We start from the raw sequence: 21,044 nt of genomic DNA, 5'->3' as shown, positions 1-21,044 counted from the left end.
TTTGTAACGATATTTTGTAATTTTTTGAATAAAAACTAGATATCAAAAATATTTTTTTTTTTCAACGATGTTAAGCATTTTCTTCTATTTCCTCGGAACAGAACTTCTTCCGCACATATATTTCAAATGCCAAAGAAAATTAAAAGAAATCAACTAACTCCGCTTTTCACGTGAAATGGTTGTCCGAATCCATACAAATAACATTACCGTGAAATATACGTGAAATTTCATGTGCATCTCATGGCAAAGTCGTACTAAGTGTTCGCTGTGAAAACACCGTTACATGCCAACAACATTTTTTCACACCGATTTAAAGCTCACGTGTCACGAGAATTGCTAGTCCGTTTGCGAGTGAAGTGCTTGAGTTCGAATGCTCTGAAGACGTGGTATTTTTAAACGAAACGTCTTCGCAAAGAGAAAGTAAGTTAATCTTTATATTTTTTTGTGTCAATATATATACATTAATAGTTTATTTAAAAACACTTTTCTTACCAAAATTTGCCAATTGCTTCTGGGACTATGATCATCAATGCTTGAGGTTTCTTCTCTTTTGGCGATCAGTGTTGCTAGCGGTGGCTTTCGCGGCAAGCCAAATGCAAGAGTCTTACGATATGTTACGGTTGTGAAGTTAGTACCAGTATTTACACTTAAAAGTGCATACCCAGAAGTTTTTTAAAGACTGATTAAAACATTTAAAATTTTGAACGCAGTTTCTTGAAATTTATTACATTTTTGTGATTTTTTTCCCATTTCCAAAAACTAAGGAAAAAATTTGGCAAGAAAAATATTGCGGATATTATAAAATAATTAAATGACTTAAGTGTACCTTATCTTAAAATTTAGGATACTTTTAATTGTCTTTGCAGCAATGCTTTAATAGTCTTTTTCTCTTATAAGTTTATATAGAATACGAATCTGCTAGAAAAAGTAGTTTTATTCAAATTGACCCGCCTTAATAGACATACATTTTTTAAGCTCCTACAATGAATAAACCAGCAAAATAGCACTCCAATTCACCACGTCCAAACAGTTAACAAAAGTTGAATAAAACAACAAAATGGTGAGCTGCTTGACGGGCCACCATTTAATCTGGCTTTAATATAATAATAAAAGATGTGGGGATAGCTTGGCCGCACATTTTTCGTATCTGGAAATCAATGCGAAAACAAAAGTAAGCGGAATGGCGGTCAGCCACGTGGGAAGAAGTGTCCTTGGACAATTAAAGTTTTTGCGAAGTAAAAGTGAATAAAGAAGGATGAACGTACATAAGTGAGTGATAAACACCCAGTTTGGCTGGGAAAAAGTGCTTTTGGCATTGAACCTATTCTGCTGACGAATTAAATTATGTTTTGTTTTTCCAATACATTTATAAATATAACTAACGGTGACGCGACTATTCTTATAAAAGCAGGTTTTAGTAACATATTTACAAATTGAAATATCTCCTTTTTATTAGTGACTACCAGATATTTCTTCACTACAATTTTCTTCCCCATAGTCTGACTTCGTGAAGCATCAGCAATAAAATCCGCCTCAATGTTAAAAATGTCTTTATATAACCCCCCGAAAATCTCATAATCGTATCCCTTAAAATTGTTCAGAGATAACATAGTTAAGGCCTGTAAACTTGAGAAGAAATTCGGGATCGAACTGCGCGATAAAGTGAACTGGAGTAATCTGTTTTTGAAAGAAAACTCCAAGTGTGTACCCTTCACTAGCATACAGACAGATAGAAAACATCTGAAAGCATAGGCGCTGGAATACCTATATGTCCCTAAAACAAGACTATATCTAGCGACGCGAACTTTTCTCAGCATCTCCAAGGGAAGAGTTTTTTTCTGTTTTTGGTGGATACACCTTATCAAAATGCCTTCGCACTTATAGCTACCGTCGTCTACTGCGTCAAGTGGTGTGGTCACTAAAACATTTCCCTCTCCTTCTGGGGTGACGACACCCTTTCCGGGAATACTTTCGGGAGGGCCCATAATGGCATCTATAAAGGACCAATTCTATTCACCCACGCCTGGGTCCACCGTATTTGTAGCCTGCCTTCATGCTATAGGCTTGTCTTCTTGTGTCTCTATCTGTACGACTTCGCTTTGTTGCATTGTGTCGAGGTCTATCTTTTTTTCCGTAGTACGAATGTATCTTCTGGCATTTCTATGCTACCTTCAGCATCATATTCGTCGTCGCTCAGATTCCAGAGATCGGGGTCGAGATTAGATCCTTGGGCTGCACCAGACGTAAGTGGAATTGTATGGTGACTGGCTATATTTTTTTTCCTTGTTCACTCTTCTCGGGAGCCTTGGACCTCGACAAGACTTGTGCATCGCACACGGTTCTGTGCTATTATTTTTGTACCGTCCCATGCGATGTCGGCATCTGCAAGTTCGCGCGCAACACCGACCTTCTCCAAGTGTGTTTTGGTCGACCGCAACCTCTGCTCCCTTTCGGGTTCCAGTCCAGTGTCATTCTCGTGATGCTATCTAGTGGTTTTCTCAATGTGTGACCTATCCATCGCCACTTTCTGCGTTTGATTTGCCTAAGGATGGATTCCTCGTTCGTTAATCTCCACAGTGTCTCCTCGTTGATGGCCAGAATATTCTGCATATGATTGGCCATATGAAAGTATCAATTTGGGCAGCAAATTGTCATACTAAGCGACAGTCAGGCCACACTCAAGGCACTGTCATCCATTGAAGTTAGGTTGTCATTTGTTCTTGAGTGCATTGAGAAATTACATTTGCTCGGAGTGCATAGTCACATTCGGCTTACATAGGTCCCAGAACACAGGCGTATACCTGGGAAGAAAGTAGCAGATGCATTTATTAGAAGTAGGTATTCTAGAAAAGGTGCGGTCTCGTCGTTAACAGGACCAGAACGCTTGCTTGCCATGGATGAAATTATAAAAAGAATCATACGAAACGTAAGCTGGCACAAAAATGTAGGGATACGCCAAGTGATGTCTTTACTGGGAGGGCATAATCAAAAAAGATTTAAGCAAGCTTCACTAAGGAAAACCTTAAAATACCCACTTGCATTCTCACAGGTCACTGCACATTGCGCAACTAGCTACACAGTCTTGGGATATGGTCCACCGACTCCTGTCGTTTCTGCGATCAATCTCTAAAAACGTTGGCATTCAAGAAAAAGGAGAAGATATCTCGATGAGCTATGACCAGAGGAAAGTCACATACGCTTCCCCCAACCCTACCCTATTATGGTTTTATTGAGGGAACTGGTTTCGGATGAGGTACTGTGGTGAGTAAAGCGCACAGAAGAGATTAAGGTTGAGGTGCGACACTCTCCTGTTTCATTTCATTTATCTCTTTAAATTATTAAATTAAGTTTGGCCTTGCCTGCCAAGGGGCGACCGCTATTAGAAAAACTTGTTCTATTATTTGGTGTTCCTTGCATAGAGAATCGAACCTGTGCAACTCCACATGGTAGTCACGCACCAACCCATTTGGCTACGGCGGCCGGTTAGTAATCTTAATAAAATCCATAGTTCCCTTCATCTCAATTTTGCTACGCCGAGATCTCCGTTTGGGACTAATACTAGATCTTTGAATTTGTAAGAAACGGTTTCTTCTTCTTCTTAATTGGCGCTATAACCGCTTACGCGATTTTGGCCGAGTTTAACAAAGCGCGCCAGTCGTTTCTTTCTCGTGCTAACCGGCGCCAGTTGGACACACCAAGTGAAGCCAAGTCCTTCTCCACCTGATCTTTCCAACGCAGTGGAGGCCGCCCTCTTCCTCTGCTACCACCAGCTGGTACCGCATCGAATACTTTCAAAGCCGGAGCGTTTGTATCCATTCGGACGACATGACCCAGCCAACGTAGCCGCTGGATCTTTATTCGCTGCGCTATGTCTATGTCGTTGTAAAGCTCATACAGCTCATCGTTCCATCGTCTGCGATATTCGCCGTTGCCAACGTGCAAAGGTCCAAAAATCTTACGCAGAATCTTTCTCTCGAACACTCCAAGCGTCGCTTCATCGGATGTTGTCATCGTCCAAGCTTCTGCGCCATACGTTAGGACGGGCATGATGAGAGTCTTGTAGAGTGTTAGTTTTGTTCGTCGAGAGAGGACTTTACTACTCAGTTGCCTACTTAGTCCAAAGTAGCACTTGTTGGCAAGAGAGATTCTACGTTGGATTTCAAGGCTGACATTGTTATCGGTGTTAATGCTGGTTCCTAAATAGACGAAGTCTTTTACAACCTCGAAATTATAACTGTCTACAGTGACGTGGGTGCCGATACGCGAGTGCGCCGACTGTTTGTTTGAAGACAGGAGGTACTTCGTTTTGTCCTCGTTCACCACCAAACCCATTCGCTTTGCCTCTTTATCCAGTTTGGAGAAGGCAGAACTAACAGCGCGGTTGTTAAGGCCGATGATGTCAATATCATCGGCATACGCCAACAATTGTACGCTCTTATAAAAAATTGTGCCTGAGCGATTAAGTTCTGCGGCTCGTACGATGCTCTCCAACATCAGGTTAAAGAAGTCACACGACAGCGAGTCACCCTGTCTGAAACCTCGTTTGGTATCAAACGGCTCGGAGAGGTCCTTCCCAATTCTGACGGCGCTACTGGTGTTGAGCAACGTCATCTTACATAGCCGTATTAGTTTTGCGGGGATACCAAATTCAGACATCGCGGCATACAGGTAACTCCTTTCCGTACTGTCGAATGCAGCTTTGAAATCGACGAAAAGGTGGTGTGTGTCGATTCTCCTTTCATGGGTCTTTTCCAAGATTTGGCGTATTGAGAATATTTGGTCGATGGTAGACTTTCCAGGTCTGAAGCCACACTGATAAGGTCCAATCAGTTGGTTGACGGTGGGCTTCAGCCTTTCACACAATACGCTCGCTAGAACCTTATAGGCGATATTTAGAAGACTAATCCCGCGGTAATTGGCACAAATTGCAGGATCGCCCTTCTTATGGATTGGGCAGAGCACACTTAAATTCCAATCGGCAGGCATGCTTTCATCCGACCATATTTTGCATAGAAGCTGATGCATGCACCTTACCAGCTCCTCGCCGCCATGTTTGAATAGCTCACCCGGTAGTCCGTCGGCGCCCGCGGCTTTGTTGTTTTTTTGCCGCATTATCGCTATTCTCACCTCGTCATGATCGGGTAGCGGAACGACAATTCCGTCGTCAACGATTGGGGTATCGGGATCTTCACTTTCTCGGTGACATGCGCAGCTGTCACTGTTCAATAGGTTCGAGAAGTGTTCCCTCCATAATTTAAGATTGCTCTGTACGTCAGTCACCAGTTCGCCGTCTTTGTTCTTACAGGAAAACGCCCCGGTCTTGAAACCTTCTGTAAGCCGCCGAACTTTCTGGTAGAATTTTCGGGCGTTGTTCCTGTTGGCCAGCATCTCAAGCTCTTCGCACTCACGTATTTCGGCCTCTCGTTTCTTCTGTCTGATAATACGTCTCTCTTCCTTTTTCAGCTCTCTGTAGCGATCCCACATGGCTCGCGTTGCGCCCGATCGCAGCGTGGCTCTATAGGCGGCATCCTTTCTTTCTGCGGCAGCATGACATTCCTCGTCGTACCAATTGTTTTTTCGGGCTCGCCGGAATCCGATTTCTTCTTCGGCGGCGGTACGTAGAGAACGAGAAATGTTGCTCCATTGTTCGTGGATGCCGGTTTGTTGGGCAGTGCTCTCCGAGAGCAGGAGTGAGAGTCGAGTGGCGAATCTTCTGGCTGTCTGTTGTGATTGCAGCTTTTCGATGTCGAACATTCTTTGCGTAGGTAGATGTACGTTTTTTGCTGCACAGAGGCGGGTGCGCAGTTTGGCTGCAACAAGGTAGTGATCCGAGTCAATGTTGGGTCCTCGGATCGTACGTACATCTAATACACTAGAAGCGTGTCTTCCATCTATCACAACATGATCGATCTGGTTTCGTGTTTTTCGATCAGGAGACAGCCAGGTGGCTTGGTGAATCTTCTTATGCTGGAATCTGGTGCTGCAGACTACCATGTTTCGGGCCCCGGCGAAGTCGATCAGCCTCTGTCCGTTATCGGATGTTTCGTTGTGCAGGCTGAATTTTCCGACTGTGGGACCAAAAATTCCCTCCTTGCCCACCCTGGCGTTGAAGTCGCCAAGCACGATTTTTATGTCGTGGCGGGGGCAGCGCTCATAGGAACGTTCCAGGCGCTCGTAGAAAGAATCTTTGGTCGCATCGTCCTTCTCTTCCGTCGGGGCGTGGGCGCAAATTAGCGATATGTTAAAAAAACGTGCTTTGATGCGGATTGTTGCGAGACGCTCGTCCACCGGAGTGAACGACAGTACTTGGCGACGAAGTCTCTCTCCCACAACAAATCCGACACCGAATTTGCGCTCCTTTACATGGCAGCTGTAGTAGACGTCGCAAGGCCCTATGGTTTTCTTTCCTTGCCCCGTCCATCGCATCTCTTGGATGGCAGTGATGTCAGCCTTTACTCTCACGAGGACATCAACCAGCCGGGCAGAGGCACCTTCCCCATTAAGGGACCGGACATTCCAGGTGCATGCCCTCAAATCATAGTCCTTAGTTCGTTTGCAGGGGTCGTCATCAGTATAGGGAGGTCTCATCCGAGGCTTTTTTAAAGTTTTCATTGGGGGGGATTTTTAAGTGGCGGGTCCCAAACCCAACGCACAACCAGCTATCCTGGAATGTTTCGCCTTCTCACTTTAAGAAACGGTTTGGACTTAATTATTCTTCTTCTTCTTGATTGACGCGATTTTGGCGAGCTTAACAAAGCGCGCCAGTCGTTTCTTTCTCGTGGTAACCGGCGCTAGTCCGACATACAAAATGAAACTAAGCCCATCTCTACCTGATCTTTCAAACGCAGAGGAGGCCTTTCTCTTCTCTTGCTGACATCAGTTACTACCACATCGAATACTTTCAGAGCCGGAGTGTTTATATCCATTCGGACGACATGACCCAGCCAACGAAGCCGCTGGAACTTTATTCGCTGCGCTGTGTCTACGTCGCCATACAACTCATTGTGCCATTGCCTGCGATTCTCGCCATCGGTAAACATTTTCGCCAGATTCTTTCTCTTAAATATTCCAAGGGACGGTCATTATGAGAGCCTTATAAAAAGTTAGTTTTAAGGGATTTAATTAGTCAATAAAAAATTATCATTAAGCTGTTCTGTAGTCCTATTCTGTCCTAGTCCTAGCTTCATCATAGAATCTTTAAAATTCAATAACACTAAGAGCTTGCGTGTGGTCTGGGAGAAGCACCAGATTCTCGTATTTGAAAAACATGTAATTCTACCGTTTCGTTAGAAGTTACCCGTTTCGCTTTTTGTACACCAAAACTAAATGGTATAATGGAGAACCACACAAGTTGGTCAGAAATAGAACCGAGACGAAGTAAAAAAGCCCTTGTAAGATTGCTGCTCTTACAAGTTAAGTAGAAGACTGGCGCAGCTACTGATTGAACTAATCTGAAGACCAGCAAAGTATTGCGTTCTCTTTATTTATCCCTCAATGAATGAAGAATACTGAGCTGATTGCAGTTATTTTAATTGAATAATAACGAGACGGGACTATTGGTCATTTGAGCAGATTAAATAATTTACGTAAAGCTAAGAGCTGCAGAGATGAGAAAGATTTAGAGCCCATTAGTCAGTTGCTGTGTAAATGCTGCACTTTTCAAAGAATGCTTTTTAGATACCTGGACGGCCGCATTTTTGAGAACCTGGGTTTTTTGACATAGTTTCGTTGGGCGACTGCTTCCATTCGCCAAAAAGTTCAGAAGGGTTTGAAAATATATAAGAATCGAGTAAAAAGAAATTTGCTCCTGTTCATCACAAAGTGTTCCTCGGTGGCCGTCGTGTGAACTCGCAATGAAAGAGTAATCCGTCTAAGTTAACTTAACTGCACACTTCGCATGACATTTTGTTTTCATATTCCCAGCGTATACAGCAAAGCGCGACTTGTAACGCTAGTTTGTAATATATAAATTGAAACTCAAACTGAATAAAAACTCAGAGATTAAATCTTGCTGAATTTCAATGCAAAGCTATTTGCTTTGCCAATCAAAGCTCAGTGCAATAAAAGGTGTTTTAATATTTCGTTTAAGTGTTTTTCTGCAAAACTGCAGTACTGAATGCACGTGCCGGAGTAGCAGTCCGCTTTTGGCGCATTCAGCACAACCGTTTTGAATTCGTGTTATTTTCCTCGAATTTTTTCACACAAACATCCTCTGCATTTTTCCTTCCTTTTTTCGGCAATTTGTTTCCACGTGTCGAAATTTTTGTTTCGCCATACGATACTCGACTATTTTATTGCACTCGATCAGGAATCTGTTATAATTGCTACAAACTGCGGCTTCATACGAGTGTGCGTATGTGTATATGCACTTATACAAACATACATATCGCTGCACTGATACAAACGCGTTGCTGTACCTATACAAATGTCAATTCACCAGAATTGTAAGTGAAACTCGCAAAGTTCCGTTAGATTTACTTTGCTCTTTGTAGTACAAAAAGAGACGTGTTCAATTGCGTTTTACACGATAAATTCGGTTTTTTTCTAGCATTTTATTTTAGTGCCGCTTACTATCGTATACAAGAATGTGTGCGTCTGTGCATGTGAATGCCAAATTAGTTATAGTTTGCTTGTTTTTCTTATATCCACCTGCCTCTTAACCTTTTTAATCTAAATTGCTTTTCACTCAAATGAATGCGTCAATGATTTCACTGCGCTTGTAGACGCGCAAACATTTACTCACGTCGGTTTATCTACATATTTAATTAGAAGTTTGAACAATGCGTTCGTCAATTGTTGGCATGAGAGTCATGCGTTTCAAGTTTTCTTTGCTCAAAAACTTAAGTAGATCGTTTGTACTCAAATTCATTTCGCAAACACTTGGCTCATTCTGTCATATTCACTTCGTTACGCAATTAAATTTGTGAATTTATTGAATTTTGTTAAGTTTGATATACTCTGCGTTAAATAACTATGGCACTAAAGCCATAGTTTTGATAAGTTTTTACAATTTGAATGTTTCTTGTTTTAATAATTTAATTGATTGTATGAAAACGTACTTCATTTTCCTGCAAATATCGTTTAAATTCAAGTTTAAATTTTGTACACAGTAAAAAACAACTCAACAAATCTTTATCCAATACACAATTCGAATTCACAATTCTGCTAAACATGCATTTTCCGGGAGGCAGTGCCCACGAAAGTGGGAGGGAGAATATTAGGCGGAGCCAATATAATCCACTGCATCTTGCAAATGAAATAATTACCAAGGAGAAAGTTGCATGGGCAATCAAATTTTTTCACCTTTTAAATCTCCGGGGCCAGATGGAATCATTCCAAAGAAGTTACAGGAAACCTTGAACTGTATCCTACCATGGCTAGAGGAAATTTTTAAAGCGTGTTTAAACTTAGTCATATTCTAGATAGTTGGAAACTAGTCAAGGTCGTCTTCCTTCCAAAAATAGGTAGGAGGGGGCATAAATCAGCGAAGGACTATAGGCCAATCATTCTTTCGTCTTTCCTGTCAAAAACCTTTGAAAGGCTTTTGGAATATAAGTATATCTCAGAAACTCATTGGAGAGCTCTGGTATATCAACTGCACAACATGCGTACCTTAAAGACAAATCTACGGAGACATCGTTTCACGAGGTAATCCGAACAATAGTGAGCTCTCTAGAAAACTAACATTATAACATGGCGGCACTCTTGGATATAGAAGGCGCCTTTAACAATGTTAGTACAGATGCCATCCAACGGGCGTTGATAGACTTCTATTAGTAATTGGGTCATCTCTATGCTAGAGAGCAGGATCATCAAAGCTAATATGGGTAATATCAACATAACCAAGAAGGTTCACAAGGGCACTCCAAGGGGGCAGTTTTATCTCCACTTCTTTGGTTATGTGTGATTAGCAAAATCTTAATAAAACTTAATAGAGGTGGCGTAAAAGCGGGGCGTACGCTGATGATGTGGCGCTAATGGCGTTAGAGCTGTGTCCTAATACGATCAGTGGGATCATTCAAAGGGCATTAGGCGAGCTTAACTCTTGGTCCACGTACCCTAAGTTTAGACCCGCATAAAACAGAACTTATGTTTAAAGTTACTTTAGTCTGGGTCCCGGGGCATTCAAGGTAACGAAAAAGCAGATGAACTGGCAAGAGGGGGATAATATCGATCTTGCAGAATCGGTGTTCACACCATTAGGCGCAGTCAAGAATTCAAATTTCCTAAAATACCACCGAATTGCGGATTGCAGACGGAGAGACCAGACGTAATGCAAAATTAGAAGAATGTAATGACGGCCCACCTACAACTTCAAGCAATCGTCGACATTGAAAAACATGAAACGACGGGACGCCTGGAGACTAACGGCAGTCATAACTGGCTTTTGGTTTATCGGATAACAAGCAGCCAAAATGGGTATCCCTCACAATACATACTGTCACAGTTGTAAACAACCGGCAATCCTTCATTGCCTCTGTGAATGTCCTGCTCTATGGAAGGACAGAATATTAATCCTGGGCCAACCGCTGTTCGAGAGTCTCGAGCAACTGTCTGGCTTAGACAGACTGGATATAGTCTTGCTGTAAATTACTGTTATTCAACTGGTAACAAAATGGTGGGGAAGCGCTAGTTAGATTCTGGATGAATTACCACTTTAACCAACCAACCAACTTATTAATTAAAATTTTTACAAAAAATTCAGGTATGCAGTTTCATAGCCCTTTAAATTTTAATTTCATATCATATTTCAAATGAATTGAAAATCGCGCTGGTTTTTTGAAATTTTGCTGGCGTTCTTGAGCATTTCCTCCATATAACCATTCAGCGACTTTCTTTATATGACAGAAAATACCCAATACCGGCACAAAAAATTTCCAAAAATCTACCCGATTTTTAAGTCACTTCAGACTTACACTTTGTTCATCAAAATTCAATGGACTATAAAACAGCATCCTCGTAGTTTTTATAAAAATTCTGACTAAATAGTGTTTCTCTTATCGAACCGGAAAACTTATTGACCAATCAAGAAAAAGAAAAAGTCAGCGTATACTATCAAGACTGAATTTTAAACGTTTGAAATACGCACATTTTATGCACATTTTTCCCGTGCAATCTTATGCTAAGATTTATTGTTAATCTACTGATTACTCCGATTGGGTTGAAAATGTTGTAGACGTGGCCACACTTTATTTATCCATAAATATAAAATGTAACTTCTTTTAACGGACACTTCTATTAGCCGGGCATCTCCCTTGAGGTGTATCGGAAGAAGTTACCCTCTTTTGAGTGGGCACCTCTCTTGGACGGACAAAAGCTGACTGACGGTGAGTGTCCTCCCAAGAGGATTCCACTGTGCACGCATCTCTGATTTCGTTGGTAGCATTCGTCCAGATTGGCTTGATGATTGTATTATAGAGAAGGATCAAGGCTAAGTCCCGAACGAGAATTGATTAGCCAATGAAGATCTTTCGTTCCTAGCTTCATCTGTCCACTTTTGGCCTTAATGTGCCTTTTTCTGTCCATACGAACACCAAGGTATGTAACTTCTTGAGAATGAGGTATGAGTGTGGAGTCAAGGTATACACCAGAGCTGTCGCTTCTATTTAGCATAAAACTCACATTATTACACTTTTTCTCATTCACTTTGATGCGCCAGTCTGCCAACCACTTTACTATATGTTTCAGATGACTGCTCAGTTCGCTCGACGCTCTTATGAGACACTCGGAGCGTCATGAGTGGATGTTTGTTGGAAGGTCAGCCGTGTATATTGCATATAAAAGCGGACCCACCATACTGCCTTGCGGTGCGCCGGCTTTAATATCGACTTCATCAGTTAGGTAGTTTTTATTTCTTACCATAAACACCCGATTTGTAAGATATATTAAGATTCTAATATTTTGAGTGAGCTTTGTGGCAATGTGCGTTGGATTTTGAAAACAAGTCCCTCGTGCCATACTTTGTCGAACGCTTGAGCTACATCAAGAAATATGGCTGAGCATTATTCCCAATTGTGCCGTGTTTCACACGAAAACCGAGCTGATGAGCTGGCACAATGTTGTTTTGCTGCATATGCGGAATCAGTTTTCGTTTTAGCAATTTTTCTAATAGTTTGGAGAGAGATGGCAGCAGACTTATAGGTATGTATGAAGCTAGCTGCCTTGTTCTATTTTTTCCTGGCTTCGGGATCATTATAATCGTCGATTTTGTCTATTGAGAAGAAAAGTGGCCAACTTGAAGAATTGCGTTAAAAAGCACACTGAGAAATCTAACAGCGCAGTTTGGAGTCGCTACTATCATTTTAGGAGATATTTGATCGTACCCAGGTGTTTTTTTAGGATTCATCTCGTTCTCAATTATTGACTTCAGCTCATGCGGAGACATTTTTATTGTATTGTTACTATATTCAAGTGGTGATGGAGACTCACTACCAAAATTCGTCAAGTCGGTTTGAGTTGCAGGCAATTCAAACAAATTAGTTGGTCGGTTGGGTTGAAACACCATCCTCAAATGCTCAGCAAACACAATGGCTATTTCTGCATCTGTCCGAGCACTTGTCGCCTTGATCGTCCCGAATTGTTATCTCAGATTTAGTTGGTGGCCACAATATTTGTGCCTTCCATAAGGACAGATTCGCTCCCGTTGGCAATAGGTTTTGTATTAAATGTCTGGAATTATATAATAGATGGACTAGAAGAGTATGACATTTACTGTTGTATCGATATTTTCTCCTCGGACCTTGAAAATTTATGGTGGGGTCACGCAAACTTCTCAACAAGCCGTATCAATATACTCTTTTTCGAGTTTAAGCGCTTTTCTTAAAACTTTTTTGGCGTTTTTGAAGCGCACCTTAGAATCAGGGGATCTACTTTTATACTGTTGCCATTCTCTTCTATAGCTGCGTGTTTCCATAACGAGTCAAATATGTATACCTTAACATACTCAAAAAAATCCTGCCAAAGGAATAGAGTCAATTACTTTTATCCATAGATTCATTATTAAATTGTAGAATAATTTCTATTCTACTGCATTCTCGAATATGATTCCCCGAGAACTTGTTATACAATCCTACAAAATGAAAAAATACTATCAAAAAATGTTCAAGCTCTCCAGCTGAAATTTGAGACGATAAGTTATTTTCCAAAACCTATCAGAAAAATACATATCCTTGTGGTCACGGACTGAAAACCATTTTTTTTTCTCATCCTTCTAAAAACCACCAAAATGGCTTTGTTAATTATAATTGGATTATTTAACATCCGAATATCAAAACTACTATCCCATTATTTATGTATTGAGAACTTCTAAATGTCATTCAACTATCCTTTCGAGCTGCGAAGTAATTTTCACTTTCATCAAATTTCATCAAACTGAAGTACTGTAAACTTCTTTAAAACCGAAATTCTCGCAACAAAAACCTTAAATACTAGGGTTGGCCTTTACAACTTTTTCCAAGCAAATCTAAAATAAATGATAAATAAGAAAGCACTTAAATAAATGAGAATTAGCAACTGTGCAATGCAGCACTCTTTTTTTTTTTGTGCTATGCGAACCCATTTTAAACGCTCATGCACATACATGCATATGCATGTATGTAGGATTTGAAAAGTTGCTGCATAGTACATTTACAAGTATACGCAAGTATTTGTAAACAATACACGTACATACTTTGCATTCCTGCATACAAACGCACGGACTTACGTCTGGTTACCCTTCTGATTATTGTCACTTATGCATACGAATGCCGCAAAGGCAATCCAAACATGCCAGCCACGCCAGATGGATTAAATGGAAAATAGAAAGAGACAGACGACAAGCGGCAAGCGACAGCCGATAGGGCAAGATGACAACAAACCACAACAAGGCTAACACAACACAAAAAAGTGTAACCACAAAATTTCACAAAATATGTACAAACGCATGCAAGTGCATTTCATATGAATTCCACTTATGTTGCTGCCACACTTGCCAGTGCTTTCTTACAGTAGTGTGCAAAACATAGTAAATTTGTATGCCGTGTCATTAATGGTATTTTTTTTCTAAAATTTATTACTTATCTGTATAAGATATTTGCTTATAGTAGAGCTCGGTATTTTTTTAATTGTTAAGTAAGTTTTTCGAAAAATGGCTTAACAACCACAATATTTAAAAAAATGTAATCTGAAAGCATCAAACTTAAAGTCAGCCATGCTATAATTAACTATGTTAAAAGTTTGGGCAAAAGTTTTGATAGGCAATCTTACTCAATCTAGGCATTAGGGTTGGCTATGGAGTATTTTCGAAGAAATTAGAAGGGATAGTTCGACTACCAGACTACTGCAGCCTCTATCAGGCAGAAGTTCTCGCTATAAAGGAAGTGGCTACGTACAACAAATATATTCTCGAATAGCCAGGCGACCATTAAATCAATGAATTCGGTTGTTCTAAGATCAAAAGTTGCACAGAAATGCTGGGCAGCCCTAAATGGCATTAGTGGCATATTCAAGGTGAGCCTTATTTGGGTTCCGGGCACAGATTTTTTCTCCTTGTTCACTCCTCTCGCGAGCATGGGGCCTTGACAAGACTTGTCTTACGTTGGTTTCGTTAATCTATTTGATTTCTAACAGGGTACGTGATTAGCCTGCCGCTACCAGTCCTAAGTGGTGGGAATGCCCACCTGTCGTTGCTTAGGAACAACGCCTTCTTACTGCTTGAGCACCATCTGTGTTTTACATTTTTTTGCCAAAAGGATCGCACAAATGGTTGAGGACTTCGCTAAATTTGGTGTCTGTCCGCTTCCTCTTGCTGACGCCACTGATGCAATGTGGAACTATGTGTTTTTCTTTGTTTTTTTGCTGGTTTTAGCAGCCACATTGCAAATAATGCACAGACTATTGTACGGAAATAAGGATGGAAAGGATACGTTTTTGGGTTTGAGGAATGAGTTGTTTTTTTCTGTTTTTTTTTGTTTAGAAACAGCGAAAGCCCGTAAATTTGGAAAAATGCGAGGGCCGTGCTTTACTTGGGATTCGAACCCACAACCTTTGGGATGTCAGGCTAGTGCACTTAGGCTAGACTACCGAGGCCGCTGGGGCACAGATATATATAAAATCATTAAAACGATGAGTTAGCCAGGAAAGGTACTACGCTTCAGCTGCTTAGTGATAAAAGTACCATTGAGCTACCTAAGGACACGAACAAACTAATAATCAAAAACAACATTATTCAAGAGACCAATAAAGCATGAAGAGATGCTGCGTAACAGCGAGGCTACCATGGCCCCAAATAAATAAGAAAAAGACAAAGCAACTGCTTAGCCTCTCAAGAGAGGATATCTCGAAGATCGTGGCTTCTATAACGGGTCGTGGGCTATTTGGCAAGCATTTATTCGGATTAGGAGTTTTCTCCCATGAATATTGTTGCAGTTGTAGAGATGAGGAAGAGACAGTTGAGCACTCCCTTTGCAATTAAACAGCATTAGCTAAAATCAGAGTAGGTTTTCTAAGTAGATTCGTTTCTTCTCTTCTCTTTTACGGAATTGTCCGACATGGGGATTGGAGAGGATTGGTTTCACGAAGAAATATAATTCAGGTTAACATGTCGCATAGTGTTGCCACAACGGGCCTGTAAGGTCTAAGTGATTTGGTCCTACAGACCGACTACCACCATAACCTAACCTTATCTTACTAAACTAGGTTAGGTTAGGTTCGAAATGGGTTCGTTGTGAGCCGCTAAAGCCGCGTAAAAGGTTGTTGATACCTAAAGTGTACTGCTCATCTATATTCATTAAGAAGTAGAATTTTAAATATCGGTTCCTGCTTCTGGCTAGAGCTGGGCATGTGCAAAAAAGGTGTTGAATTGTTTCCAACTCCTCCTGATTCCTGCAACTACGACAGAAATCATGCGTGTAAACGTCTAATCTCCTTGCATGATTTCCTATGAGGCAATGCCCTGTGAAGGCCCCTACTAAGGTCCTGACTTGAAGTCTACTCAGTTTTATAATACTCTTGAACAGACATAAGTTTAGCCTTGGCCATGTTTGCCTAGCAATTTCACAGATGTTAACGCTGATCCATCTTTGATTTTCAGAACTGATTAGTGCGTCCATAATAAGAAGCTTACAAGTTGCGAGAGGTATCTCCATAAAATTGCTTATGTCTGGCATATAGGTACCTTCACTTGCAAGTTGGTCTGCCCTACAGTTCCCTGGTATATCTTTGCGGCCCGAAACCCAGCATAAGATAATACAATATTGTTTGGCCATCTCATTAAGAGATTGGCGACAATGTAAGACACTCCTTGATGTTATTTGGAGTGCATCCAGGACCCGTAGGACAGCTTGGCTGTCTGATAGATGCAGATATCTGTTGATGATATTCTGTTTATCTCTAACCTTCTAAATTCATTGGCGTTTTTCATTTTGTCAGACTGGCTCCAGTTTTCGTGAAAAAGTTAAAGTTTCATCATTTAAATCTTAATGTGTATAAAATATAAAGTTTTCAAAAAACAATATAAAATAAAAGTAAACAATACATTTCAATGTTTTTTTTTATAATATTTTTAAAATATTAACTTTAATTTTAATTTTTTATAGGCAGCTCCCGCAGTTTTCTAGATATTCTGCTATAATTTTGCACATGACTGTTCTCAAATATAATTTCTGAAAGTCATCAATTTATCATCTCATGTAAGGTTGTTTGCAAATGAGCTTTCGGTGCCCCAAGGCCCGTTTTCAAATAATTTCGAAAACTGTAGATTATCTGACACAACGAAGGTAAGAAAGTTCCAATTAAGTTCAATCAACTATCAAAACTTTAGCCCAACACAAAGAGTTTAAAATCCGAAACCGTATCATACGCCTCCTTCTGGTCATCCATGCACCTCCGTGACTTTTAAAAACGTCAAAAAATTTAAGAAATCAGAGATCAAGAACTGATACTGGTATTTCGCGCTGATATTAAGCGACAAGAGAAAGAATTGGCTTAATTATGCACAGTACTGTATATGCATAAAGCACTTCAATATGCTGGTACTCAAGCATCTGGCTGCTGCTGCAGCAGGAAAAATGGCAAGAACACTTGAACAAATATAAACATTAAAAATTTATCTGCATAAATCTCATAGGTGTTTAAATGAACAGCTGTGCCCTTAGCCACGTGTATGTATGTAGTAGTGCGAGCATTTCAGACATTTGCATACATATATCGGGTTTTTTTAGCTGCATGAGAACTTTCGATACCGATAACTATGGTTTGACAGCTAAGAATGACAAACTATAATACATATTTCTGTTCAGTAAAGTTTGGTAAATCATCGTGAATCATTTATAGCCAGAACAACGCTTCCACATTGTGAAAATCATACAGTACTGGCGTCATCGTCGGTCCTTATTTCTTTGAATGTCGAGCGCTATCGAGCCATACTAACCGCATTTTTGTTTCCAAAAATTAATCAGCTAAATATTGACAACATTTGGTTCCAATAAGGCGGTGCAACTTGTCATACAGCGCGCTCAACAATCGGCGATATGCCGGGTATCACATTAAAAAAAATATGCCATGAAATTATCTACCAGATTATAATAAAAAAATAAAATTCATTCCAATAATATTTCTGCTTTGTATTATCATTTAAGTTCTGAAGCTCTTATAAAAGCACTCGATACTTACGGACAAAATTGGGTAGTCTAAAGAGTATGGAAACGTCCATCAAGAAAAAGGTGGAAACCATTTGAAAAAAGCTGGTTAAAAATAAGTTCGAATATCGGAATACTAAACTGGATCACCCAAGATAACGATTGTAACACGATTTCATTCTAACGCAAAATCCGAAAATTTCAAAGAATCAAAACATAAACAAAAAAGAGGTTGTCTGCAAAGTCGATTTACTGACGATAGTTTAACGTGATAACGTCATAAGAAAATACTGATTGAATAGTTGCATTTTTCAAGAGAAAATTTTAATTTTATTTGTTTGATACATATTTTGTATGGATATATGAGTTAACATTAACATAACATATACTTTAACATAACATAACATAACATAACATAACATAACATAACACAACACAACACAACACAACACAACACAACACAACACAACACAACACAACACAACACAACACAACACAACACAACACAACACAACACAACACAACACAACACAACACAACACAACACAACACAACACAACACAACACAACACAACACAACACAACACAACACAACACAACACAACACAACACAACACAACACAACACAACACAACACAACACAACACAACACAACACAACACAACACAACACAACACAACACAACACAACACAACACAACACAACACAACACAACACAACACAACACAACACAACACAACACAACACAACACAACACAACACAACACAACACAACACAACACAACACAACACAACACAACACAACACAACACAACACAACACAACACAACACAACACAACACAACACAACACAACACAACACAACACAACACAACACAACACAACACAACACAACACAACACAACACAACACAACACAACACAACACAACACAACACAACACAACACAACACAACACAACACAACACAACACAACACAACACAACACAACATAACATAACATAACATAACATAACATAACATAACATAACATAACATAACAAATTACCCCGTATTAAAGCACTTATCAACAGCTTTCATTTGATACCCATATTGTACATACACAACCAAAGGTTACCCGGGTCCACGTTTTGACCTATATCTCGATACCCCAGTCACGGAGCGGCATGAAAAATACTCTGTACTAAAGCATTCACCAACAGCTTCCATTTGATACCCATATTGTGCATACACATCCGAAGGTTACCCGGGTCCACGTTTTGACCTATATCTCGAGACCCTATGTACCAATAGGTATTCAAACTATACGGAAATCATCTTCAATACCTACTTAACAATGTGTGTAAGTTTGGTTTAATTCGGTTCAAAGACACGGCGAGTCCACGTTTTGGCATATATTTCGAGACCCTAGTCATCAATAGGTATGAAAATTACCCCGTATTAAAGCACTTATCAACAGCTTTCATTTGATATCCATATTGTACAAACACATTCTAGGGTCCACGTTTTGGTCTCTATCTCGAGACCCTAGTCATGGAGCGGATGGAAATACTCTGAACTAAAGCATTCACCAACAGCTTCCATTTGATACCCATATTGTACATACACATCCGAAGGTTACCCGGGTCCACGTTTTGACCTATATCTCGAGACCCTATCTACCAATAGGTATCCAAACTATACGGAAACCATCTTCAATACCTCCTTAACAATGTGTGTAAGTTTGGTTTAATTCGGTGCAAAGACATGGCGGGTCCACGTTTTGGCATATATTTCCAGACCCTAGTCATCAATAGGTATGAAAATTACCCCGTATTAAAGCACTTATCAACAGCTTTCATTTGATACCCATATTGTACATACACATTCGAAGGTTACCCGGGTCCACGTTTTGACCTATATCTCGAGCCCTATTTCCAAAATAAAATATAATCCATGTTACTCGTGATGTAGCTTTCGAATGGTGAAAGAATTTTTAAAATCGGTCCAGTAGTTTTTGAGCCTATTCATTACAACCAAACAAACAAAGTTTTCCTCTTTATAATATTAGTATAGACAACATATCTTATAAGGTATATGGTAAATATTAGCATACATTTTTTCCTTCATATATAATAAAAAAATTAATAATAATAACATTAAAACAACAGGTATTATTAACAAACTTGGTTTTATTTTAAATTCTTCAAGTAAATCAAATTAATAATAATCAATAAGAAGGCATATGCAAATACAAATACGTGAATTTAAATATGTACATATGCGCATATACATACATATATACGCTCACTTAAGTAGGGGAGAGCAAGATGTCGAACGTTGCCGTTCGTTTGCTTTGTTTGCTTTGTCGTTCCTTCCGCGCTTTCGCTTGCAGTTCATTCAATGCAATGAGCAAGGTAACACTAATATGAGCAAGGTAACACTAATGAGCAAGGTAACACTAAAGAGCAAGGTAACACTAATATGAGCAAGGTAACACTAAAGAGCAAGGTAACACTAATATGAGCAAGGTAACACTAATATGAGCAAGGTAACACTAATGAGCAAGGTAACACTAAAGAGCAAGGTAACACTAATATGAACAAGGTAACACTAATATGAGCAAGGTAACACTAATGAGCAAGGTAACACTAATATGAGCAAGGTAACACTAATATGAGCAAGGTAACACTAATGAGCAAGGTAACACTAAAGAGCAAGGTAACACTAATATGAGCAAGGTAACACTAATATGAGCAAGGTAACACTAATGAGCAAGGTAACACTAAAGAGCAAGGTAACACTAATGAGCAAGGTAACTACATATGAGCAAGGTAACGACACATTTTTTCGTGCGTGCAGCCTGTTAAATCGAATTATAAGACGTTATCACGTCCAAAATTGGATCGTCATCTGTTGCAGTACAACCGGTCTACTCTATCTGCTCTGACAGTCCAACTGCCATAAAATCTCTACAGTGCAATAATATTTCTTCTAAAGTAGTAATTTCATGTAAAATAGTTCTCAATGAGCTGGCTAAGTGGTGCATCACTCTCTCTTGCCAACAAGTGTTACTTTAAACAAATAAGTAGTAAGTAACACTCTACAAGACTCTCATCATGCCCGTCCTAACGTATGGTGCAGAAGCGTGGGCGATGACAACATCCGATGAAGCGACGCTTGGAGTGTTTGAGAGAAAGATTCTGCGGAAGATTTTTGGACTTTGTTAAACTCGGCTAAAATCGCGTAAGCGGTTACGCGCCAATTAAGAAGAGGAAGTGGTGCACCAGACAACGTTGGTGATGGAACACAGAGACATGTCTGGAAATTGTAACGCAGATGAGTTGGCCGAAATCTTTCCTTTAATCTCAAGAAAACTTTGGATCAAGTCGGTCTATACCAAGTAAACTAAGAGTAGATGGACCACGGAGCCTATATGTGTGGCTTAGAA

This window comes from Anastrepha obliqua, chromosome 1 (genome assembly GCF_027943255.1).
Source record: "Anastrepha obliqua isolate idAnaObli1 chromosome 1, idAnaObli1_1.0, whole genome shotgun sequence".
Lineage (NCBI taxonomy): Eukaryota > Metazoa > Arthropoda > Insecta > Diptera > Tephritidae > Anastrepha > Anastrepha obliqua.
The sequence above is the reverse complement of the archived record's forward strand: the minus strand, read 5'-3'. Positions refer to the sequence as shown.